Consider the following 27721-nt stretch of genomic DNA (forward strand, 5'->3'; position numbering starts at 1 on the left):
GTGAAGTTTCCAGGACAATATATATAATATTACATAAATGTAATGGGATCCATTATAGAAACAAAAGCGAAACTATAGGTCAGGACTGAGCATGTACCTCACACAGGACATGCTTGAAATTAATACAGCTAAGTGGCAATAAATTAGAATGTAATCTAAAGTGGGCACAAATGCTGGTGTGAAGAAAATGTGACAGGACAAAGCACTAACTCTGCTTTGTCCTGGTAGGAGTTGGTGATGAAGGGAGACTACATGGTCCACTGGAATGTCCATGTCGTCTCTTCTTACAGCATGCTAGAATTTCTGAAAAACAGACAAATGCTAAACTAGGGTTTGTTCATGTGTTGTACCTTAGAGATAGAAACTCACCACAGAAAACAAGCATCTTCCACTGACGCCTCTGATATTCCTGCCCTCCATGAGGACTGGCTTGGATCCAGTAGATTGCCTCCTGGGCTCCTGCATGTCCCTTCCCAACATCCCCAGTCAATGTACTCTGTGAATGTTAACCCCAGAATAACATATCTTTGTTATTTAAGTTCTTATTTAAAAAGACTAAACACACAGCAAACAAGGGCTTTCCCCATGTTTTGCGAGAGTATGCTGCAGCTCCTCTGATACCTCACAACCCTGCTGCCCTGGCTCACCTGTGTGGTCAGTAGCCCAGGCAGAAGCAGGAGGAGTCACTATCTGACACAGAGCCGGAAGTTATCTCCATAGTTTATCTTTGGTTTTAGTCCATTATGACAAAGATTTTGCTGTTCTCACCAGGCAAGCTGAGCAAGTACAAGAGGAGGTTGCAGTTCCCATTTTAGGTAGCTGATTTCATATAACTACCAACTTTCAAGTGCTGATCTGTTTCAGTTGCCATCTGAGTTCCCTATGGATTGTTAAGACTTTAAGAGCAAGAAATGTACTATGTAGTCCTTGGCATATGCCCACTCAGGGGTGCCCACTTCTGGTTTTGCATCTGGAGACTGACAATCAAACGCAGAAGAGTGAAAGAAGGCTTTCTGGAGATGGGCTGGCTCTTGCAGGAGACTTGAAAGACTTGAGAATGTTCTCAGATGGAGGGAATAGGACTCGTCGAAATACACCAGTGTGGCTATAGTAAAGGGGGTGAAGGGTAGACAGGTGGTTCAGTATTGAGAGACCAGGGTACAGATGCAGACAGCACAGAGTCATGGGATTTTTGCATCCTCCTCAGGAGGATGAAGCTCATATTTTCTCTTAGAATCTACGAGTAACTTTTTGAAGGAATCTAAGCTGAGGAGCAGCATGATTCCAGAAAGATCCCTTTGACTGTAGAATGAAGAATAACTTGAGTGTGTGTAGGGATTGGGAGGGTCTGGGGCAAAGAAGAGAGTCATGCAAAATGGAGGGTGGGAGAACAGTAAAACAACAATAACGAAACCCCCCAAACCTATCTTTATTTCTAGGCCTGAACCTGAAAAGAGAGAATACACTGGATTCGAGAGATATGTAGGAGGTAGAGTGTACACAATTGGATGTCTGGAGAGATGTGGGAGAGGAAGAGAACACAGAAAAGATCAAGGTTGACTTCTGAGTTTTAATTTAGTATAACAGGGAATGTGTGTGGTTCACTGCAATTGAGGATATCAAAGGGGGAGGAAGATGAATTTTCTTCAGGTTATATTTGGTATGAGGTGCCTATGGGATAATTGACTGGTAGAGAGGAGATGAGGTTGGAGTTAAGATTCTGGAATTGAAGACATAAGAGGCAATGTGATCAAATGGGATGAATGTGTGAGAAAAGGATGTAAGATTTTTTTTTTTTTTTTTTTTTTTTTTTTGTTGCTGTGCTGGGGATCGAACCCAGGGCCTTGTGCATGCAAGGCAAGCACTCTACCGACTGAGCTATCTCCCCACCCCAAGGATGTAAGATTAAGTCACCACACAGACGAAAACACATATACTTGTGATGAGAGGCCGGAAAATGCAATGAAAGCATAGATTCTGTTAAAATAGTAACAGGACATTAAATCTGTGGCTATTAATATAATTCAGGACAAAAAGATTTATTTAAAGAATCTATAACACTCTAATGGGGACAATAAAGATGGACTTGGGTAAAGTGAGGAGCTACACCATACTATTTATTTGAAGAGCTAAAAATAGTGAAGATGACAGTTCTCCCTAGGTTAATATATGGATTTAATGCAATGCTTATTAAAATCTCAGCAAGATACTTTATGGAAATTTAGAAAATGATGGTAAAATTCTTTTTGAAATAATTGGTAGGCAAAGATGCAAATATGGATCAATATACAGATAGGTATTCATGTAACACTTTCCCACAATGACTCTTGTAATGAGCCATGTTTAATTATCACACCCATTTTTTTGTGACCATAAGTCCCACTGTACCCAAGGAAGACCTCTTTTATGTTGTTCTTCCAATGCTTCCTTTCATTTCATTATCTCCCATTTTTTTTCTTTCTTTAATACTAAGGTTTGAACCATAGCTTAGCCACTGAGCCACATCCCCAACCCTTTTTATTTATTTATTTATTATTTTGAGACGGGGTCTTGCTAAGTTGCTTAGGACCTCACTAAGTTGCTGAGGCTGGTTTTGAACTTGTGATCCTCTTGCCTCAGCCTCCCAATTTGCTGGGATTACAGGTGTGCACCACCCCACCAAATCTGATGTTTTCATTTTTAAATATAGTGTTATGATTAATAGTTGCATTAAAACAATCTGGGATAGGTTTGGCACCATGTCCATGGAGTACTTCCAGCCTCTGTCATGGTCTTGTCCTGTAGTGAATAAGGAGAATACGTAGAACAGAATTCTTACTTAAGATGTTAAATCTGGAAGATGATCATTTTCTCCCTCACCCTTACCTGATGCCAAGTAACTAAAACATCCCTTACATGCAGCAGGCAGGAGGAAGACATACTTTTAAGTAACACCAGCTTCACCCAGACTCAGTAGATAACTACTTGTTTCCATTTTCAGCTGATGGATGGAGAGGTAGTGATGCTGCAATCATCTCCTACTGGTGACTTGGTGACCTAACTGACTGTTTAAGTGAACTATTTGCCTGAAGCCACCACAGTGCTGGTTGGAAGGGTCTGCGGGGGACTTGGAAAATTATAGGTTTTGTAACACAAGAAAAACATGTACAAGACATGGAAAAACAACAGTCTTTCAATAGAGCTCATAAAGTATTCTTAATAGTTTATATAATGGTTTGTCACTTAACATGTAGGGTAAGTATGCATCTGTTATTTATTTATTACATCATTTTATCATATCAACATAACATAAAATTTACCATATGAGTCAGTTTTAAGTGTATGGTTTGGTGCATTGAGTATATTCACATGATTTCCCAACCATCATCATCTTCCATCTCCAGAACTTGTTTTTTTCCATTAAGCACTAACTATTTTCCCCAGTGCCTGCCAACTACCATGCTACTTTATCTTTATGAATTTGACTATTCCAGGCAATTCATGTAAGTGACAATGTAGAACTTCTGTTCTTTTGTCACTGGTTTATTTCACTTAGCATCTGTCTAAGGTTCATTCACATTGGAGCATGTGTCAGAATTTCCTTCCTTCTTAAGGTTGAATAACATTCCATGGTATGGAATTATCCAATTTATTTAATTTCTTGCTATTTTTTCCTCTTTTGCTGGCAGTGAGATCAAAATACAGAAGCTCATGTTTCATATAATATTTCAATATTGAGTATTGAATTTTTGTTTCTTGTGAAATTTGGCAAGGAATGTATAACTTTGCACAAGTATTTGTTGAAATTCATCAACTTCCAAAGTGGACTGTAGTGATATCATTGATCACATGAAAACCAGAAGACATAAATCTCCTGAACAATCATCAGCATTTACTTAAAAAATTAGTAGTTACTTTAAGAAACTATTCCTGAAAACAGTGATTTACATGTGTGGCTGCAGAAAGTGCATTATGCATCACTCTGGGAGTCATGACTTCTCACTTAGATCAAATTACTGTGCTAAATAAATTTCATTTACTTTCAGTTGGATATTTTCTTATACATTTCTGAAAAAAAAAAAAGAAAATACAAGCTCAGTGTCAGACTTTTTTTTCCCCTAAAGATGACTCCCTCATTATGTCCTACCCAACAAGCTCTTTTAAAATTGTAATGTTGACACTCTTTCATTAAAGGTAGGCTTTTATACCTCCTGCTATTCAGTCTCCCGCCCATTCATTCTTTTTTAAACTTTCTTATTTGCTCTAATTAGTTATACATAACAATAGAATGCATTTATGCACTTTGATATATCATACGTAAATGGGGTATAATTTCTCATTTTTCTGATTGTACATATAGAATCACATCAGTCATGCAGTCATATATGTATATGAGGTAATAATGTATGTTTCTTCCTCCTATCCTTCCTATCCCCATATCCCCTCCCCTCCCTTCACTCCCCTCTACCTAATCTAAAGTAACTCTATTCTTCTCTAGTGGCCCCCCACCACATTGTGAATTAGCATCTGCATATCAGAGAAAACATTCAGCCTTTGGTTTTTTGGGATTGGTTTATTTTGCTTAGCATGATATTCACCAGCTCCATCCATTTACTGCAAATGCCATAATTTATTCTTCTTTAAAGCTGAGTAATATTCCATTGAATATATATACCACATTTTCTTTATCCATTCATCTATTGAAGGGCATCTAGGTTGATTCCATAGTTTAATCATTGTGAATTGAGATGCTATAAACATTGATGTGGTTGTGTCACTGTAGTATGCTGATTTTAAGTCCTTTGTGTATAAACCAAGGAATGGGAAAGCTGGGTCAAATGGTAGTTCCAGTTCAAATTTTCTGAGGAATCTCCATGCTGCTTTCCATAGGGGTTGCACCAATTTGTAGTCCCATCAGCAGTGTATGGGTGTACCTTTTCCTCCATATCCTCACCAACATTTATTGTTGCCTGTATTCATGATGATTGCCATTCTGATTGGAGTAAGTTGAAATCTTAGAGTAGTTTTGATTTGCATTTCTCTAATTGCTAGAGATGTTAAACATTTTTTCATATATTTGTTGATTGATTGTATTTCCTCTTCTGTGAAGTGTCTGTTCAGTTCCTTATCCCATTTATTGATGTGGTTATTTGTTTTTTGGGTGTTAAATTTTTTGAGTTCTTTATATATCCCAGAGATTAATGCTTTATCTGAGGTGTATGATGTAAAGATTTTCTTTCACTCTGTAACTCTCTCATCACGTTATTGTATAATTTGCTGAGAAGAAGCTTTTAAGTTTGAATCCATTCCATTTATTGATTCTTGATTCTACTTTTTGTGCTTTAGTGGTCTCATTAAGGAAGTCAGTTCCTAGGCCGACATGATGAAGATTTGGGACTACTTTTTCTTCTACTAGGTGCAGGGTCTCTATTCTAGTGCCTAAGTCTTTGATCCACTTTGAGTTGAGTTTCACACAGGATGAAAGGTAGAGGTTTAATTTCATTTTGTTACATGTGACTTTCCATTTTTCCCAGCAATATTTGTTGAATAAGTTATCTTCTCCAGTGAATGTTTTTGGCGCCTTTGTCTAGTATGAGATAATTGTATTTGTGTGGGTTTGTCTCTGTGTCTTCTATTCTGTACCATTGGTCCATGTGTCTGTTTTGGTGCCAATACCATGCTGTTTTTGTTACTATAGCTCTGTAGTATAGTTTAAGGTCTGGTATTGTGATACCTCCTGCTTCACTTTTCTTGCTAAGGATTGCTTTGGCTGTTCTGGGTCTCTTATTTTCCCAAAGGAATTTCATGACTACTGTTTCTAGTTCTATGAAGGATGTCATTGGGATTTTTTTTTTTTTTTTTTTTGGGTGCTGGGGATCGAACCCAGGGCGTTGTGCTTGCAAGGCAAGCACTCTACCAACTGAGCTATCTCCCCAGCCCCTGTCATTGGGATTTTAATAGGAATTGCATTAAATCCGTATAGCACTTTTGGTAGTATGGCCATTTTGACAACATTAATTCTGCTTATCAAGTAGCATGGGAGATTTTTCCATCTTCTAAGATCTTCTTCAATTTCTTTCTTTAGTCTTCTGTTGTTTTCATTGTAGAGGTCTTTCAAATCTTTTGTTAGATCAACTCCCAAGTATTTTATTTTATTTTTTTGAGGCTATTGTGAATGGGATAGGTTTTCTAATTTCTCTTTCAGTGGATTAATCGCTGATGTATAGGATTTATGAGTATTGATTTTATATCCTGCTACTTTGCTGAATTCATTTCTTAGTTCTAGAAGTTTTCTGGTGGAATTTTTTTGGATCTTCTAAATATAGAATCATGTAATTGGCAAATAGTGATAGTTTGAGTTCTTCTTCACCTATTTGTATCTCTTTGATTTCTTTCTTCTAATTACTCTGGCTAGAGTTTCAAGGACAATGTTGAATAAAAGTGGTGAAAGAGGGCATCTTTGTCTTGCTCCAGATTTTAGAGGGAAAGCTTTCAATTTTTCTCCATTTAGAGTTATGTTGACCTTGGGTTTAGCATATATGACTTTTATGATGTTGAGGTAGGTTCCTACTATCTCTATTTTTCCCAGTGTTTTGAAAATAAAGAGGTGCTGTATTTTGTCAAATGCTTTTACTGCATCTATTGAAATGATCATACGATTCTTGCTTTTAAGTCTATCAATATGATGAGTTATGTTTATTGATTTCCATATGTTGAACCAACTCTGCATCTCTGGGATGAACCCTACTTGGTCATGGTGCACTATTTTTAATATGTTTTTGTATGCAATTTGCCAGAATTTTATTGAGAATTTTTGCACCTATGTTCATAAGGAATGTTGGTCTGAAGTTTCCTTTCTTTGATGTGTCTTTGTCTGGTTGTAGTATCAGGGTGATACTAACTTCATAGAATGAGTTTGGAAGGGTTCCCTCCTTTTCTATTTCATGGAATACTTTGAGGAGTGTTGGTGTTAATTCTTCTTTGAAGATCATGTAGAACTCGGCTGCAAATCCCCCTAGTCCTGGGTTTTCTTGGTTGGTAGGCTTTTGATGGTGTCTTTATTTCATTGCTTAAAATTGATCTGTTTAAATTGTGTATGACCTTCTGATTCTGTTAGGGTAGTCATATGTCTCTAGAAATGTGTTGATGTCTTTGATATTTTCTGTTTTATTTGAGTATAAATTTTCAAGATAGTTTCTAATTATCTTCTGTATTTCAGTCATGTCCATTTCGATATTTCCTTTTTCATTACGTATTTTAGTAATTTGAGCTGTCTTTTTCTCTTCTTTAGCAGGGCTAGAGGTTTATCTATTTTATTTATTTTTTCAAAGAACCAACTTTTTGTTTTGTCAATTTTTTCAATTGTTTATTTTGTTTTAATTTCATTGATTTAAGTGTTCTGATTTTAATTATTTCCTGTCTTCTACTCCTTTTGGTGTTGATTTGTTCTTTTTCAAGGGTTTTGAGATGTAATGTTAGGTCATTTATTTGTTGCCTTTTTTTTTTCTTTTTATTTATGAGCTCAATGCAATAAGCTTTCCTCTTAGTGCTGCCTTCATAGTGTCCCAGAGATTTTGATACCATTTACCTCTAAGTATTTTTTTATTTCATCCTTGATTTCTTCTACCATCCATTCATCATTTGATAGTGTTATTTAGTCTCCAGGTGTTAGAGTAGTTTCTATTTTTTATTTTACTGTTGATTTTTAATTTCATTCCATTATGATCTGATAGAATGTGAGGTATAATCATTTTTTGGTATTTACTAAGAATTGCTCTGTGGCATAAGATATGGCTCATTTTAGAGAAGGACTCATATACTGCTGAGAAGAAAGTATATTCAATCACTGATGGTTGAAATATGGTATATATGCCTGTTAAGTCTAAATTATTGATTGTATTATTTATTTCTATAGTTTCTTTATTTAGTTTTTGTTTGGAAGATCTGTCCAGTAGTGAGAGAGCTGTTTTAAGATTACCCAGTATTATTGTGTTGTGGTCTATTTGATTCTTGAAATTGAGAAGCATTTGTTTGATATATGTAGATGCTCCATTGTTTGTGGCATAAATATTTACAGTCCTTATGTCCTGCTGATATATAATTCCCTTAAGTAGTATGAAATGTCTTTCTTTGTCCTTTCTGATTAACTTTTGTTTGAAGTCCACTTTATCTGAAATGAGGATGGAAATCCCAGCTTGTTTACAGAATCCATGTGAGTGTTATATTTTTTTCCATCCTTTCACCTTTAGTCTGTGGTTGTCTTTGCCTATCAGATGAGTCTCTTAGAGACATCATATTGTTGGGTCTTGTTTTATAATCCAATCTGCCTGTCAATGTCTTTTGATTGATGAGTTAAGGCCATTAATGTTATTAAGATATGGGTTATATTCTCTGTCATTTTGATTTATTTCTCATTTTTAATTTGAGTTATTTTCTCCTTTGATTGCCTATTCCTTTGGGGTCGTTCCTCCTTTTGCTGGTTTTCACTTTTTTTTTTCTTCACTTTATCCTCATGGAATATTTTGTTGAGAATATTCTGTAATGCAGGCTTTCTAGTTTTAAATTCTTTTAATTTTCCTTATCATGGAAGGTTTTTATTTCATCTTCAAATCTGAAACTTAATTTTGCCAGATATATGTTGGCATCCATTTTCTTTCAGAGCTTGAAATATATTATTACAGGACCTCCTAGCTTTCAGGGTCTGGGTTGAGAAATCAGTTGAGATTCGAATTGATTTCCCCTTATATAATTTTATTTTCTCTCTCATGGCCTTTAAGATTTTGTACTCATTCTGTTTTTTAGTCATTTTCATTATAATGTGCTTTGGTGTGGATCTGCTGTAATTTCATACTTTTGGGGTCCTTAATCCTCTTGTATTTGGTTTTCCACTTCAATTTTTAGGTTTGGGAAATTTTTTGATATTATGTCATTGAAAAGATTGCGCATTCTTTTGGTTTGTATCTCTGTTTCTTCATCTATCCCAATAACTCTTAAGTTTGGTCTTTCCATGTTATCCCATAATTCTTGGAAGTTCTGGTCATGGATTCTTACCATCTTCTCTGCATGGTCAACTTTATTTTCAAGATTATATATTTTGTCTTCATTGCCTAAGGTTCTGTCTTCCAAGTGGTCCAGTCTTCCAAGTGGTCTAGTCTGTTGGTTATGCTTTCCATTGAATTTATAATTTGGTTTATTGGTTCCTTCATTTCAAGGATTTCTCCTTGGATTTTTTTTTTTTTAGAATCTCTTAATTCTTTATTGAATTGATTTTTTTCACTTCCTGTATTTTCTCTTTGATTTCACTCTTTATACCATCCTTTACTTCATATATCAGTTTATGTACATTCTAAACTCCTTCTCAGACACTTCTTGGATTCTGTTATTGGAGCATCTTGGTTTGTTTGGAGTGCTTTGTTTCCTTGTTTTTTCATGTTGTTTGTGTGTTTTCCCAACTAGTGGTATACATCTGAGGCAGTACAGATTCTGCCCTGTAGATTTATATTGTCCCTGAAGGTTTCTAGTACTTCGCCTTTAAGGGGGAGACCAATATCAACAGCACCCAGTGAAAACAATATATAGCCTAAACCTAATAGCGCCTACTAAGGGGTCTACTGCTTTTTTGCAATAAACAGAAAGGACAGTTTCAATCACTGTCTACAATATAAACAGAAAATTTGCTAAAAGGGTATACAGTTCCAAATGGTGGACCAGGAGGGAACAGAAGTAGCATAGGACATGATGTTCATGAGGGAGGAAGAGAGAAGTTAGAAGTAGAAATCCACAGGAAAAGTGGGAGAGGAACTGACAGAGATTGGCTGTTGGTTGGAGGAAAGGTAGAAAGAGAATCCAGGAAAAGAGAGAGGAAGACTACATACAAAGAAAAAAAATAAAAAAATATAAGAATACAACAAAACTTCAAAAATACCATTCACATATCAGTGTTTTTCACAAACTGATGCATAAAAAATACCTTACTACAAATATGGTAGAGATGTTAGAGAATAAAAATATAAAATAAAATAAAATAAATCTTGATGGAACAGCCCTGCCTCTGATTTCTCACTAGGTTGCCAGGCACAGACCAGCCCTCTCAGACCCAGTCACTGTACCATATATCTGAGCTTTAAATATCTCAGACTCAGCCATGTTGCAGTCCCAAGATCTCAGTGCTGCTCCAGTTTGCTGAGAGACCACCAGGGATATGTTCACACAAAGGAGCGACTCTGAGAAGCAGCAGCAAAATGGTGGCCACCAGCACTTCCAGCAGGAGGACCCTAGGTGAAGCCAAACCTGTAGGCACCCCAACACTGGACCTCCAGGTCCTTGCTGGAGTCCCACAGAAGTGGCTGTGCCCCTAGATGGGGGGAGTGGCAAATCCTCTGGCCCCCTGGCCCCCAGCCTCTGGCCAGTGTTCCAAGATGGACACAGCCATGTGCAACCAAACCTGTAGTCTTCCTGGCAGCAGATCTCTGGGTGATGGTGGCCGTGGTAGTGGCGGGGTTGGTGGCAGCAGGCAGCAGGTCAGCGGCAACTGTAGTGGGACAAATGTGGCTGCTGGGGCAGCATCGCCCAGAGAGAAGACCTGCAGGCAACCTTGGGGTGGTAGCTGCAGTGTAGGCGGCAGCTGCGGCTAGAGAAAAGGCCCTGGGTGTCTTTCACAGTGGCCTCACCATTCACTCTTAGATTCAGCCATGATATCACGAGGAGGGCCAGGGCCAGGTCATAGGGAGAGTTCATCAGTAGGTGTTCTGGCCAAGACCCTGCTAGAGTCTCAGCTAGCAGCCAGCATCATGCAAGTGAACAAGTTTAGATGACTGCAGTTCCCAGACTTCCAGTTGCCCTAGCTGACACTGAGCTGTGCACAGACTAGCTACGCTGCCAAGACCTGCCCAAATTGAAGATTTACAATCAGTGTAAGCATTTTCATTGTTTTAAGCCTCTAAATTTTGAAGTAATTTGTTACTGAGTAATGAGACCTAGAACAGGTATTAACATATTGGCTTCATTGTAGAAAAAGAACTTCACAAACTATTAAATGATGCTAAGTTTGTATCGGTGTCATCCGGTGCTTCAAATAGGAATATGAGGTATCTAGTGCAATATTTAGGTGACTTCTGAATACAATCCAGCTCTGATCTTTGCTCCCATGCAGGTAAATGGAATACTATCCTGATTTGGGATTCGGAGAACTGAATCTTCAATTTCTTCACCAGGGCTTTAATGGTCCTCTATGAGTGAGGCTCTGCTTTATTTATCAGCCCTTATATTTTCAATAATATAGTCACTATGCACCACCTATTTTGTGTATAATAAATCTAGTCTCTTATGGTTTAGATATGAGATGTTCCCCTAAAGCTCATGGGTATGATAATGCAAGAAAAAAAGTTCAGAGGTGAAATGATTGTGTTAGGAGAACTTTAACCTAATCATTGTATTAATATACTGATAGGAATTAACTGGGTGTTAACTGTAGGCAGGTACGGTATGGCTGGAGGAGGTGGATTCCTAGGGGTGTGCATTTTGGGTTATGTATACTGTCCCTGGTAAGGAAGATCTCTCTCTGCTTCTGGTTGTCCTGTTTTGAGCTACTTTCCTCCTCCATACCCTTCTGCCATGATGTTTCTGCCTCACCTTGGGCCCCAAGGAATGGAGTCAGTTGTCTACGGACTGAGACCTCTGAAACGAAGAGTTCTGAAAAAACTTGTCTTTAAAATTGTTTTTGTCAGGTTTTGGTCACAGCATGAAAAATCTTACTAAAACATAATCCTTATAATACCTCTGCAACAATAGTTATCTTTTTAGCCCTATAAAACAAATAGAAAAATAAGGCTCAGTGAGGTTAATAACTTGCTCAAGATCACAGAGGCAGAAGGAAGCTATGCTTCTTGAATGCATAAAGCCAGTTCCTTTCCACAGAGGCACTTTGGAATCTTGCTTTGAGCCCAGCTACTTGGCTGGGTTCTGCTAATATGGTAGTAGACATCCTTAATTCTGATTACTTTCCTGCTTATGCATCTGAATGTTGCCTGTGCCAAGGTTCTCTGTTGACTGCCCTGCCTGTCTGTCACTCATCTTGTTACCTCTTGCTGGACCTTCCTCAGGCCATCACTTACCTGGGTCCTACAGGTCCTCAGTGCTTCAACTCTGTCCCGTTCCCATCTTAACCATTTATTGAGTTCAACTGGACTTGCTTTGACCCAGTACCAGACAAGAAGTCTTTACTTTAGAAGAGAATGAACCTGGGTCAAACCACACACCATATAAGGCCATATGAACAGATTGGAAAGTTAAATGAGCAATAATAACAACATACAGCAAACATCTGCAAAATCTAAAAGCAAGCAATACTGTTTTCCTCCCTACATGTGGATCAAATAAATTTCTCTCTACTAAAGAAAGGAAAATAATGAAATGAAATGAATGCATCTGAATATGGAAATATTAAAAACAAGAAAAACAGAAGAATGCAAACTGGAAAGCATTAGAATGGAGTTCCCCTCAGAAATAATGGAGGCCAGAAGGCAAGTATTGAAATTAAAAAACAAAACAAAAACTGGTCACTAAGAGTTCTGCATCCAATGAAATTATTCTTCAAAAATAAAGGTGAAATAAAAACACTCCAAGATAATTGAGAGAGAGAGAGAGAGAGAGAGAGAAAGAGAGAGAGAGAGAGAGAGAGAGAGAGAGAGAGAGAGAGAGAGAGAGAAAGAGAGAGAGAAAGAGAGCAAGAAACAGCAATTTTATTTCTTTTTGCTGGAATTTCTTCATTGCTAGAATACCTGTTTTATAAAACATACTGAAGAGAGTGAGAAAGTTAGTTATATGGAGATGAAATTCCACAAGATGGTGAGATAAATCTATAGGAAGAAATGGAGAGCACCAAAAAATGTTAAATATATGAGTAAATATAAAGGAGTGCATATATAATATGAAGGTGTATATATACACATATACATAGGTATGTATATATCATTTTTCTCTTTTCACCTCTTAAAAAATACATGAACACTCAAAGCAAAAATTATGATACTATATTGTTGGGTTTCTACTATATAATATATAATATGATGTATTATATGTGATATATGAAATCATATATCTCATATATGGTTACATATGATACATTATCACAGTATATACGATGTCTATATAATGTATAATTCACAATGTATATAGTCATAGTAACACAAAGGAGGGGGGAATGGAGCTATATTGGAATAGACTTGCTATATTCTGCCAAAATTAAGTCAGTATAAACCTGAAGTCAATTATGGTAAATTATATACATTGTAATCTCTAGAGCAACCTCTAAGAAAATAATTTAAAATATATTATAAAATATCAACAGAGGAATTAAAATGGAACATTAAAACATGTTTGTTTAATGTGAAAGAAGGCAGTGAAAGGAGACCAGAGAAACAGCAAAAGTTATGAGGCATATAGAAACAACAGTGTATCAATGCTAGTGTTAAATGTGAATTTAGTAAACACTCATTTTAAAAAATCCAGTAGATGGCAGAGAGAGGGTCCCAGGCCTGGGTGGCAGGACCGGACTGCAGGAAGCTTCTTGGAGGAGTGGACACCCAGTGAGAGGCTTCAGCCCAAGGCGAGGGTCCCAGGCCCAGCTGGTAGGTCATGACCCAGGCAACATCGCAGATTAGAGTAGCCCAGCCCAGGCAGTATTTCTCGGAGGAGAGCTGCCCTGTGTGACTTTCCCACTGGGTGAGTCTTCCCCGCCAGGCGAGGCTTTCCCACCAGGGTGGTAGAACCAGAACACAGGCCCAAACCAGCCATGCCCCAGCCTGTAGTCTAGTCCCCCTTTGCTGACCATCGGTCAAAAAGTGGAGGTGCCTCTGCCCACTAGCAGGGAATATACTCCACCTGAAGGCCATCACCTCTAGACGGGGAGTTTCCTTGTGGATCACTGCATTGTCAAGTTCCTCCAAGATTTCAGGCTACTGAAGTCTAGGAGGTGAGTTACTGGAAATCTACAGGGACACTCTAAGTCAACAGAGGAAATCTGCAATATCTGAGTTTCACTATAGAGGGGTAGATAACTGACCAATATGAGAAAACAAAGGAAGAAAATATCCCAAACAAACCTAGATGCTACATCAATAAAATCCAATGACAGTATGGCAGAAAAAATGTCAGAAAGGGAGTTCAGAATGTACATAATTAAAACGATCAGAGAAGCAAACGATGAGAAGAAGGAACAAATGTAGGCTTTGAATGATCGCGCCACTCAACAGTTAAAAGAATCAAATTACATTCAGGAGGAAACCAATATGGATATCAGCAGGGAAGCAAAAGATCATTTCAGTAAAGAGTTAGAGATACTGAAAAAAAACCAAATGGAAATCCTTGAAATGAAGGAAACAATAAACCAAATTAAAAACTCCATAGAAAGCATAACCAATAGGATAGAACACCTGGAAGACAGAACCTCAGACATTGAAGACAAAACATTTAATCTTGAAAACAAAGTTGACCAAACAGAGGAGATGGTAAGAAATCATGAATAGAATCTACAAGAATTATGGAATATCATGAAAAGGCCAAATTTAAGAATAATTGGGATTGAGGAAGGCAAAGAGAAACAAACCAAAGAATGAACAATCTATTCAATGAAATAATATCAGAAAATTTCTCAAATCTGAAGACTGAAATGGAAAATCAAGTACAAGAGGCTTATAGGACTCCAAATACACAAAATTACAACAGACCCACACCAAGGCACATTATAATGAAAATACCTATCATACAAAATAAAAACAGAATTTTAAAGGCTGTGAGAGAAAAGAATCAAATTACATTCAGGGGGAAACCAATACGGATATCAGCAGATTTTTCAATCCAGACCCTAAAAACTAGAAGGGCCTGGAACAACATTTTTCAAGCTTTGAAAGAAAATGGATGCCAACCAAGAATCTTATACCCAGGAAAGCTTACCTTCAGATTAGACAACAAAATAAAATCCTTCCATGATAAATAAAAGCTAAAAGAATTTACAAAAAGAAAGCCAGCACTACAGAACATTCTCAGCAAAATATTCCATGAGGAAGAAATGAAAAACAATGATGTAAATCAGCAAAGGGAGGAACTATCCTAAAGGAATAGCCAAATAAAGGAGAAACCAAGTCATGTCAAAAAACAAAAATGAGCCAAATGACCAGGAATACAAATCATATCTCAATAATAACACTGAATGTTACTGGCCTGAACTCATCAATCAAAAGACATAGACTGGCGGATTGGATTAAAAAGAAAGATCCAACAATATGCTGCCTGCAAGAGACTCATCTCATAGAAAGAGATATCCACAGACTAAAGGTGAAAGGATGGGAAAAAACATACCATGCACATGGACTAAGCAAAAAAGCCAAAGCATCCATCCTCATATCAGATAATGTGGACTTCAAGCCAAAGTTAGTCAGAAGGGATAAAGAAGGACATTTTGTACTGCTTAAGGAAAGCATAAATATCTATGCCCCAAAGAGTGGCTCATCCAAGTATGTCAAACAAATCCTTCTCAATTCCAGGAATCAAATAGACCACAACACAATAATACTAGGTGACTTGAACACACCTCTCTCACCACTAGACAGATCCTCCAAACAAAACTTGAACAAAGAAACCATAGATCTCAATAACAGAATCAATAATTTAGACTTAACGGACATATATAGAATATACCATCCAACAAAGAGCGAATATACTTTCTTCTCAGCAGCACATGGATCTTTCTCTAAAATAGACCTTATATTATGCCACAAAGCTACTGTTAGCAAATACAAGAAGATAGAGATACTACCTTGTATTCTATCAGATCATAATGGGTTAAAATTAGAAATAAATGACAGAATAAAAAACAGAAACTACTCCAAAACCTGGAGATTAAATAATATGCTATTGAATGATGAATGGATAACAGAAGACATCAGGGGGGAAATCAAAAAATTCTTACAGGTAAACAGAACAAAGATACATCATATTAAAATCTCTGGAAACTGTGAAAGCAGTAATTAGAGGAAAATTTGTTTCATGGAATGCATTCAATAAAAGAAGAAAAAGTCAACAAATAAACGACCTAACACTATAGCTCAAAGCCCTAGAAAAAGAAGAACAGAGCAACACCAAAAGCGGTAGAAGCTGAAATCAATGAAATTGAAACAAAAGAAACAATCGAAAAAATTGACAAAATAAATAGTTGGTTCTTTGAAAAAATAAACAAAATTGATAAACCCTTAGCCACACTAACAAAGAGAAGACGAGAGAAAACCCAAATTACTAAAATTCGGAATGAACAAGGAAATATCACAACAGACACGATTGAAATACAAAACATAATTAGAAGCTATTTTGAAAATCTATACTCCAACAAAATAGAAAATCTTGAAAACGTCAACAGGTTTCTAGAGACATATGAATTACCTAAACTGAACGAGGAGGACATACACAATTTAAGTAGATCAATATCAAATAATGAAATAGAAAAGGTCATCACAAGCCTACCAACAAAGAAAAGTCTGGGACCAGATGGGTTCTCATCCGAGTTCTACAAAACCTTTAAAGAAGAGCTCACTTCAATACTCCTCAAAGTATTCCATGAACTAGAAGAGGAGGGAACCCTCCCAAACTCATTCTATGAAGTCAGTATCACCCTGATACCTAAACCAGACAGAGACTCATCAAGGAAAGAAAATTTCAGACCAATATCCTTAATGAACATCGATGCGAAAATTCTCAACAAAATCTTAGCAAATTGCATACAAAAATATATTAAAATGATAGTGCACCATGATCAAGTGGGTTTTATCCCAGGGATGCAAGGTTGGTTCAACATCAGGCAATCAATAAATGTAATTCACCATATCAACAGGCTTAAAGTCAAGAATCACATGATTATTTTGATAGATGCAGAAAAAGCATTTGATAAAATACAGTACCTCTTCATGCTCAAACACTCGAAAAAATAGGGATAGTGGCAACATTCCTTAACATTGTAAAGGCCATCTATGCTAAGCCCATAGCCAATATCATTCTAAATAGTGAGAAACTGAAAGCATTCCCCCTAAAAACTGGAACAAGGCAGGGATGCCCTCTTTCACCACTTCTATTCAATAGTGTCCTTCAAACTCTAGCCAGAGCAATTAGACAGACCAAGGAAATTAAAGGGATACAAATAGGAAAAGAAGAACTCAAACTATCCCTATTTGCTGATGACATGATTATATATTTAGATGAATCAGAAAATTCCACCAGAAAACTTTTAGAACTCATAAGTGAATTCAGTAAAGTAGCAGGATATAAGATCAATGCTTATAAACCTAATGCATTTTTATACATAAGTGATGAATCTTCAGAAAGAGAAGTTAGAAAAACTACCCATTCACAATAGCCTCAAAAAAAAAAAAATAAAAAAGAAATACTTGGGAATCAATCTAACAAAAGAGGTGAAAGACCTCTACAATGAGAACTACAGAACACTAAAGAAAGAAATTAAAGAAAACCTTAGAAGATGGAAAGATCTCCCATGTTCTTGGATAGGCAGAATTAATATTGTCAAAAAGGCCATGCTATCAAAAGTGCTATACAGATTCAATGCAATTCCAATTAAAATCCCAATGATGTATCTCACAGAACTAGAGCAAGCAGTCATGAAATTCATCTAGAAGATTAAGAGACCCAGAATAGCTAAAGAAATCCTTAGCAGGAAGAGTGAAGCAGGGCATATCACAATACCAGACCTTCAACTATACTACAAAGCAATAGTAACAAAAATAGCATGATATTGGTACCAAAATAGAAAGGTAGATAGATCAATGGTACAGAATAGAGGACATGGACACAAACCCAAATAAATACAATTTTCTCATACTAGACAAAGGGGCCAAAAATTTGCAATGGAGAAAAGATAGCCTCTTCAACAAATGGTGCTGGGAAAATTGGAAATCCATATGCAACAGAATGAAACTAAACTCCTATCTCTCATCCTGAACAAAACTCAACTCAAAATGGAACAAGAACCTTTGAATCAGACCAGAGACCCTGCATCTTATAGAAGAAAAAGTAGGTCCAAATCTTCAACTTGTTGGCTTAGGATTAGACTTCGTTAACAGGACTCCCATGGCACAAGAAATAAAAGCAAGAATCAATAACTGGGATAGATTCAAACTAAAAAGCTTTCTCTCAACAAAGGAAACTATCAGCAATGTGAACAGAGCCTACAGAGTGAGAGAAAATCTTTGCCACTCATACTTCAGATAGAGCACTAATTTCCAGAATATATAAAGAACTAAAAATTCTCTACACCAAGAATACAAATAACCCAATCAACAAATGGGCTAAGGAAATGAACAGACACTTCACAGAAGAAGATTTACAAGCAATCAACAGATATATGAGAAAATGTTCAACATCTCTAGTAATAAGAGAAATGCAAATCAAAAAAAACTACACTAAGATTCCATCTCACCCCAATTAGAATGGCGATTATCAAGAATACAAGCAACAATAGGTGTTGGAGAGGATGTGGGGAAAAAGGTACACTCATACATTGCTGGTGGGATTGCAAATTAGTGCAGCCACTCTGGAAAGCAGTGTGGAGATTCCTTAGAATACTTGGAATGGACCCACCATTTGACCCAGCTATCCCGCTCCTTGGCCTATACCTAAAGGACTTAAAATCAGCATACTACAGAGATACAGCCATATCAATGCTCATAGCTGCTCAATTCACATTAGCCAGATTGTGGAACCAACCTAGGTGCCCCTCAATTGATGAATGGATGAAGAAACTGTGGTACATATACACAATGGAATATTAATCAGCCATAAAGAATGATAAAATTATGGCATTTGCAGGCAAATGGATGAAATTGGAGAATATCATACCAAGTGAGATAAGCCAATCTCAAAAAACCAAAGAGGAATGATCTCACTGATAAGCAAATGATGATACATAATGCGGGGTGTGAGGGGGGCAAAAATGGAGGAAGGAGGGACTGTATAGAAGGAAAAGAGGGGTGGTAGGTGGGGGGGGGGAAACTAACAGAATGAATCAAACACCATTACCTTATATAAATGTATGATTACACAAATGGTATGCCTCTACTTCATGTACAGAGAAACAAGATGTACCCCATTTGTTTACAATTTTAAAAAATGCAGTAGAGCAACTATTGTGTTGACATATCTGATTTGTATAGCCATCCTTCTATTGCTAGGAATTAGGTTATTAACAACTTTCTACTAATGTAAAGAATGCCACTCTGAGCATTTTAATACATTGTTTTTGTTTGTAGTAAATTTCATAAACTGGAATTATTGCATCATATCTTTTTAATTTGATATTTGCTGATGGGTTGCTCTCCTAAAATATGTAACACTATTTCTGAACAGATTCAGCAACAATGTTTAATAACTGTGTAAATTGATGTGTAATGATAACTTGAAGTTATTTAAATTGGCACTTTTTATTTCTATGGAGTCAAGCATTTCTATCTTTGATAATTTTCTGGTTGTATTTGTTGATGTGCAAATTGGTTACTCAACCATTTATTGAGTGGAATATGGATATCCATTTTTTTAAACTCTATTGCAGTGATGGAAGCAACTACACTTTAATATTTTCTAGTTCCCCACACATAATATTTACATCAATTTGTTAGATTAGCTTAATAATAATAACTTCTTGAGAAAGGGGATACTTACAAAATGATTTTGAAGAAAGCTAGTAATAAGTGCTAAGTTACTCCATGTCCTTCAGGAATTCACCTCGGCTCTCAGGGCTGATGCTCTTTCTGCGAACTTCACAGCTGAAGGATCCTATAGCATCCTGTCTGCTCTGCAGGCTCTGAGGTGAAACAGATCAAAAAAGGAACTGACAGAGCAAGGGACTGGATAGTTTTAGGTGGAAGAATTAGCTGAACTGGAAATAATTGATTAGTCAGGGAACTTTAGATGCCAAAATATTAAAAATAACATGATGATAATGTTCACTATTAGCAGATTTGGTGTTCTACATAGATCCAGATATAGATCAAAACTCAGGTCAAATGAGGATCTCTGAGTTTCCTGAAGAAAAGTAGTGGGAGAGAGAAATTTGCTTCATGTTCAAGAGCTACAGTTTCCTGCCCCCGAAAAGGCTTTTAAGTATAGCTCCTACAATTACTTTAGAAAATGCTCCTAATGTTCTTAGTCAGACTGTGGAAGAATATCCATGATACTAAGAGGTTGATTGTTTAAGCTCTGACCATTACTTCAGGCCTATTACACACTATGGTGTCTCCAACACCCTTACCACAGATATTTCAGGGATGAGATTTATAAAAATATAGATTCTGGTAGTGAAACTTGGATAGTTCTCAGATGTCATATTTCTTGAATCATAGCATAAAAGATCATTGAAAATCACAAGGAATTAGAAATGTATTTTGAAAACTGCTAGGTGCAAGGCTTGTATATGATTGATGGTACAAATATAAAGCACAAGATCTGCTCTTGAGTGGTGTCTTAGTCTGTTTCTGCGATTATAACAAAATACCTTAGACTGCATCTAAAAAGTTATAAAATAACAGGATTCATTCTTATAGTTCTAGAGGGTAGCAAGTCCAAAGTTAAGGTGCTGGTAGATAGTGTCTGGTGACCTCTCTGCTTCCAAGATGGCACTCCTTACTGCATCCTTACATGGGAGAAGAAATGGAAGGGCTAGATTTCTAAGGCCTCTTTCTTTTCTTTTCTTTTCTTTCTTTTTTTAATGGGTCTGTGGTTCTGGTGGTTAAACACAGGGCCTCTTACATGCTAGGCAAGTGCCCTACCTTTGAACTATATCCTGAACCCTAAGCCTCTTTTATAAAGGCATTAATTCCATTCAGAAGGATGGAGTCCTCTTAATAGCAACACAATGGGGTTAAGTTTTGATGTAAATTTTAGAGGGGCACAAACATTGAAGCCATAGCAAATGATTTATTCTAGTTTTTAACATCTTTCAGTTAGAGAAATATTACTTATTTTTTTATAAGAGTTTGAGAAGACCTGAAATCACTTTCTTCCCCACCCAAGTATAGAACTTCTAAGACATAGACATGGAAATAAGATATAGAAATTAAAATGGTAACAAAAGGGTTGTAATGTAGTGTTAAGATGTGCAATGGTCTTTACTAGCATAGTCCCCTCAAGTCTAGGGCTTCAATTGCCTTCCTGTTGGATGATCTGTGTCTGCAGCCTGGTGCTCTTACCCAAGAGGGTAAAGATGAAGAGAGATATACAGAAACCAAATCCTCTATGCTTATTATTTTTACAAGGCAAGAATTATCCCATCAAGAAATGATTGACTGTCACTCGCCAATCAGGGACTCCTCCTACATGGTGAACAGAGTATTATGGTTTAGAAATGTGGTGTCCCCCAAATGCTTATGTGTAAGATAGTGCAAGAATGTCCAGAGGTGAAATTATTAGATTATGAGAGCTGTAACCTAGTGAGCAGACTAATCCACTAGCCTGAACTTACTGAGTGGTAACTATAGGCAGGTAGGGTGTGACTGGAAGAAGCAGGTGACTTGGGGTGTGCTTTATATTTTGTCCCTAGTGAGTGGAGCTTTCGGTCTGCTTCTTGGTTGCCATGTCCTGAGCTGGCTTCCTCTGCTACACCCTTCCACAATGATGTTCTGGCTTACCTTGAGCCCAGAGCTATGGAGTTGGCCAAACATGGACTGAACTGAAGTCGTGAGCCAAAATAAAATTTTTCCTTCTGTATGTTGTTCTTGTCAGGTCTTTTGAAAAAAAAAAAAAAATGACTAAAACACAAAGTGAGAGAAAAGAATAGGGGCAAAGGCTAGGTGCATTCTGCCATGTGCAGGTCCAAGGAGCGGGGTGCCCACTCTGCTGACATGCACTGTCTGACAATAAATAACAGAGCTTGATTTCCTTCTCTTTGCTTTTGTCCTTCTTTTTCTTCTTCTACTTTCCTCTCCTAATAGTTGGCAGTAAATACACACCAAAGGCATCTGGAGAAAGCGGTGTGGACTGGGGAGACTCAGCTCTGCCTGGGAAACGTGGTCTTGACTTTCCTCAGCACCTGGTGTCCAAAGGCCTGGGGTCCTGTCTCGTTCTAGTCCTTTAGTAAGGAAACAGCCTGAGGTGTAAGACCAGAGGCAGGCCTGTGATGGCTGGCAGCTCCTGGTGAGCACTTTCACACAGGTGTTTCTGAGGGTGTTCAGAATATCTTTATAACGGAAGAACAAAGGGATATATTCTTGTCTGGTTTTAATACCAGAAGAATTGTGTTCTCTTGAGCAATTGGTTTGTTTATAGCTCATAGATAGGGATGTGTGTGTGTGTGTGTGTGTGTGTGTGTGTGTGTGTGTGTTTCATGCTGGCCTCTAGAAAGCTTAGAGGCATATGTGTGGATTTCTTCACAGCCAGTGCATAGGATCTTAAGATATCCCTGTTGGTTTCATTTCTGTCTACTTCTTATGACCCAGTCCTTATTATTTGCTTTTTCCTTTCTCATCTAGCTTTTATTTATGTTACCTTGTACTCTCTGTGTCCTTGTGAGGAGCCTTATGCTCTTCTAGAACCAAGCGGGGTAAAAATACAGGAATAAATATAGTAAGCACCTGGCTCTCTGAGCCTCTGGCTCCACATCATGCTTCACTGCTTCCTGGCCTTTTGGCTCAGTCCAAACACAAGGTAATAGCAGGTTCTGTTCCTGTACTGGGAAGTGGCCCAGGCCTGCTACTCAGGACTCTCTTAACTCTTGGTTCTTCCTGCTGGGACCCTTTGGTCCAGTTTCCTGACCTTTCATTGTCTGACATCAATCTTTGTTATTCCACATCTCTGCTGCCCACTTCCTGCTCACCCTGAATTCTGCCTTCTGAGATCCGTAGTCTCTGGCTGTAACTAACATCTGTGAATATTGTCTAGAGCCTGCCTTACTTGATACCTCAGAACCCTGGGAAGGCAATGTGTTGTTGTGGTTTTGGAGTCATTTGGATCTGGGTTGGGACAATAGCTCATGCACCCTTCTACTTACCTACTCATCCACCTGAACTTCCCACCCACTCTGTGTGTGTTGCATGTGCATGCATAGTGCCTGCCACGTGCCAGGTACTGAACTGGCCAGGCAAGAACCGGGCATGTGATAGTGAGCCAGAGATACCACCTTTGCTTTATTGAAGCTTTTATTCAAGTTCTGTGAATTTGAGTAAAAGCTCTGATGCTTGCTAAGAAAAAAAATCAGGCAGTTATTTAATTTTCCTGAGTCTCAGATTCTTTTCTGATTGTTTGTCTTATTGTTTTTTTGGGGTGCCAGGGGTTGAACTCAGGGGTACTTGACCACTGAGTGACATCCCCAGCCCTATTTTGTATTTTATTTAGAGACAGGGTCTCACTGAGTTGCTTAGCTCCTTGCTTTTGCTGAGGCTGGCTTTGAATTTGCGATCCTCCTACCTCAGCCTCCTGAGCTGCTAGGATTACAGGTGTGCACCACCTTGCTCAGCTGTTGCTTTTGAGATGAGGTCTCACTGTGTTGGCCAGGCTTGTTTTGAACTTGTGGGCTCAAGCAATCCTTCTGCCTCAGCCTTCCAATTATCTGGGATCACCACTGTAGGGTTTGAATCTCTAATTATTAATCTGTAACTTAGGGGTAGTAACCCACTGCCTAAGGTCATTTCAAGGATGAAGTGAGATAAGCTAAGGAAGCCCAGGGCACAGGGCATGGGCCAGGAGGTGGTACATGACACAGTAGTTATCACTATTGGATATCTGGTCACACATAAAGGTGGCCCCTCCTTTCAATTCTCTCATAGAATATTCTGGGTTGCCTCTTTTCCATCTGTGCATCCATCAAACTCCTTTCATTTGCATTTTGTTTTCCAGAAATTTGCTGCAATTTCTCATTCACTGATGGCCTCACATTTCTGTTCTCTCCCCTGTTACGGATTTATTTCTCTTTGAATTTGAAAAACAGAAACTACAATTTGCAATGAGTAGTAGTACCATAACTAGCAAAACAGATGAGCTGTTCCATACTCACAATGGGTAAGCTAAACTAATGTCTGTTGCTGTATGAATAATAATCCCTGTGGACTTAAATGTTCCTAAATCCACAGACTGTTCCAGCAACTGTCCAACTTAGAAATTCTGACTGGCCCCTCCTTTAGACCATACTTTCTAACTTCTACCCTAAGGCTCTTTCCTAAAAAAACTGTAAGTCCCCTCTGCCAAGTGGTTCCCTCCTGGTTCTGCCAGTTTCATGCAGCATACTGCTGATGGTCTGGGGCCGGGGGTGCCTGGCATATTTATCTTGTGGTGGAGACTCTCTCGATAGTGATGGCAGGCAAATATGTGTGACTAGTCGGCCATTATGAATCGAGATTCTCTGTCAACATTTTTAGCTGACAAGGTAGCTATTCATGATGGTGCCCCCCTGCAACATGCGTTGAATGAGTTCCCTGGTGGGAGCCGTCCAGTGGGCAGGCTGTTGAGAGGCAGCAGGAAGTGCACCCACCAGCTCCAGTCCTTCTACTTTTTCCCAGGCATCAGACCCCTTGTACTTTCCATTCCAGGCCTTGTGCTGGATGCAGGCAAAGTGGGCAATCTTCAGCATCGGCCAAGGGTGTAGCAAGAACTGCCAGGGCTAAGGCACTTTTTAGGAAGTGGCTTTGGCTTCAGATTTAATGAGAAGCATGCAGGCAGGCAAACTCAGAGGTGGTTCTCCCTCTCTTTTACACAAGTTCTACTTGTCAGGGTCACAAATGAGCTTCTGTTAGCTTCAGAGATTATGCTGGTTGTCTGTGATCTCTCGGCAGGCCAGAGTGTTGTTGTTTCAGTGACAGTGAACATGATCTGAATGTTTGATACAGAAAGGAGCAGTTGGTGGTGGTACACGCCGGCAAATCAATTCTGAACAGTTCAAAGAGGATGCATTCTGTCCATTTACCCCTCTTCCTTTATGGCAGGCGATTCTAGGAAGATGCTCCTACTCTTTCTGGGAAGGTTGGGCTGATAAATGTAGTTGACTCACTGACAAATAAGAAAAACTTAGCTTCCTGAAGAATCATTGCTAGAGGAGCCCATGGCTGTAACTTTAAGGTCAAGCTGTCACAGAGGAGACTAGAGTGGTTTTTATCAAGTTGTACATGTGGCCTTAGGCAGGGCACATATTCAGCTGTCAGGCTCTGGTATGGCCTGACAAGTTCTTAAAAATATTCAGTGCTTCTCTGCCAGTGAGGAAGTAGCCATTGCCCTGATCTCTGAGTGTCCCTGCCTCTCCGGTCACCTCAAAGACCTTTGGCCATGCAGCAACAAAAGAAAACCTGGCACAGTGAGGTTCATGAAGATCTTTGCCGGACCTTACTGTACTTGATCATTTGAAAAATCACACCTGGTCTTAAGTGTTTTTGATTCACTAAGACAAGGCAATGAGGATGATAAACTCAAATTATAGAGTCCTGGCTAATGGTCAGAAGCAGAGGGACTCCCTGCATGCACTGTGTTGGTGGCTGGCCCTAAGGAATGGAACTTCAAAAAAATAAAGATATTGTGGAATGAAAGAAAACCAGTGAGGACTCTGAGCTTCAGAAGGGAGTCTGCAGGAATGCAGGCAGGCGGTGGTAGTGGGGTTCCAGAGACCACTAGGAAGGAGTGGGAGAGTAGACAGAGCCTCCCGTGGGAGCTGAGAATAGGAGACAAAGAGAAAGAAAGACAAATGAGCAAGGATATTCCCATGGAGTAGCAAGATCCATGCCTGGGAAAAAGTGACCAAAGCTCACCAGTCCAGTGGGCTCCGAGGGCGCCTGCACCACTGCCATCCTCTCCTGCTCTCACCACTGCAGAGCAGGGGCTCCTCCCCTTTCTAAATGCAGCAAACCTCTCGGGCCTCTGGGTCTTCCCTGATCCCTCTGCCAGGACCTTGCCCCCCTTACCTCTTAGGTCTCTCTCAGATGTGCCTTTTCCTGTGGCACCTCCCCAAGTGCCATCACACGCATAGTCATCCTGCTCCTTCCTGCTTTATTCTCTTTAGCCCTTGCCATCACCAAATACACCACATGTTCTGCTCATTTATTTTGTTTATTGCTTTACCTTGCTCACTATAATGTCAACTCCACCAGGAAGGAAATTTTTGGTCTGTTGTGTTCACTAATGTATCCTCAATACCTAGAAGAGCACACCGTAGGTACTTAATGAATGCTTATTGATGGAGCAATGAAGAAACAGATGACTTTGTACTTACTCTGACTTATTGTCCATACTTTTCCTGCCAAGTGTAGGGAAGCTTGGCAGGGTGGAGGGATATGATAGGGTAACGGGAGCTCACAGAACTGCCTCAGAGTGGTATCAGGGACTTCCTTTTCCTTCTGTGCTTGTAATTTTAATTCAGTGAAATTTATAGACCACGCATGGCTAGATTATTGTACTGGACAGAGTAGCTGTAGCGTAAGAGGAGAAACCAAGCAGAGGTCATGCTCTTGTTGGGTCATCAGGTGTGTTCGAAGTCACCCAGTGACTCTTGGCAGTACATAAATCCCTGGGATAATTTTTGGGTTCCTGGGATAAGTCCATCCTACTTTTCATTTTTCTCTTGGCTTGAGCAGTGCTGGGCTTGAGCAAGGTGAGTGAGACATTTGCCTTGGGTATAAAATTTAAGCCAAAAAATTCATTTGGATAGTAATTCACCATTTAAAAAGTCAAGGTTCATGTTGCAAAATCCATGATCAACAAAGCATTTTAAGTAAAGACAGGATCAGTGCTACTGGTTTTCCCTTTTGTTTCACGCTCCAACATGGCTTTTTGCTTATGCAGAGAGGCAATAGCTTATGCTGATGGCCAAGAGAGAATGAAGACAGGAAGCACCTGCGTGGGGTGCGTTCAAGGTAAATGTGCACTTTTGAGTATTTTTAAGGGTAGAGTGGAGTTAAGTGGGACTGTGTCTTGAAATAACTGTATTCAGTACTGCATCTCTGGACAGGAGAGCATGCAGACCAGAGTGCACATGTCTGAGAGGGAGATGGGGAAGAATGAAGCTGACCACGTGACACTGTTTGTTGGTGACTTTGAACTCGTTGTGATATCAACCAGAAAATACAGCAAAAGCATAATAAAGAGAATAAACATCTATCCCAATTCCACCTAGACAATTTTCTTTAAAACTATTAAGGTTTTAAAAATGATGCTTTTAAAATAAGCTATTTTTTTAAGAAAAGCACATAAGGAAAAACTAAGCATCTCTCTCCAAATTCATTTCTACCAAGATAACCTGTGCTCGTAGCTCATTCCACACTTCTTGACTTTTTAGCATTTTAACAAAAATGGAATTACATTGTACATATTTCTCGGCAGTTTTCTCTTACTTAATAATACATTGTGGCCATCTCTCTAGGTCCAAATATCAGAATTCTTCTTTTTAAAATTAAATTTTATTTGTTTGTGTAAAGTGGGACACATGAGCATGATAGAAAAGTTAAAGAGGAATAGTGTTATTCAATGAAACTTAAGTGTTCTTTTTACTCGGGGCCCAAGGCCCCCCACTTCCCCTCCACAGAGTGATTTCTGCTATCATTTATCTTCTGAGGCCCTACCAAGATATTTTGTGCATGAAAATGTGTGTCCTATTCTGGATAGAACTATTCCCACATTGTCTTCACTTGCTTTTTTCACTTAAATACATGTCTTGGGAAGTGTTCCATATCAGTGCAGGTAAAGCTGCCTCATTCTTTTTCTTATTATTTGATTTCAC

At 38.5% G+C, this 27721-nt stretch overlaps 1 long non-coding RNA gene across 1 annotated transcript; it reads right to left on the reverse strand.

Moving 5' to 3' along the window:
- Positions 1-400: 400 nt before the first annotated feature.
- Positions 401-21758, reverse strand: LOC306665456. Its single transcript, XR_013765029.1, has 3 exons — positions 21660-21758; positions 19696-19837; positions 401-496 (listed from the first exon to the last, which is right to left on the reverse strand). It is a non-coding gene; the product is annotated as an uncharacterized lncRNA (long non-coding RNA).
- Positions 21759-27721: the final 5963 nt, after the last annotated feature.

This window comes from Sciurus vulgaris (assembly GCF_902686455.1).
Source record: "Sciurus vulgaris genome assembly, chromosome: 7".
NCBI lineage: Eukaryota > Metazoa > Chordata > Mammalia > Rodentia > Sciuridae > Sciurus > Sciurus vulgaris.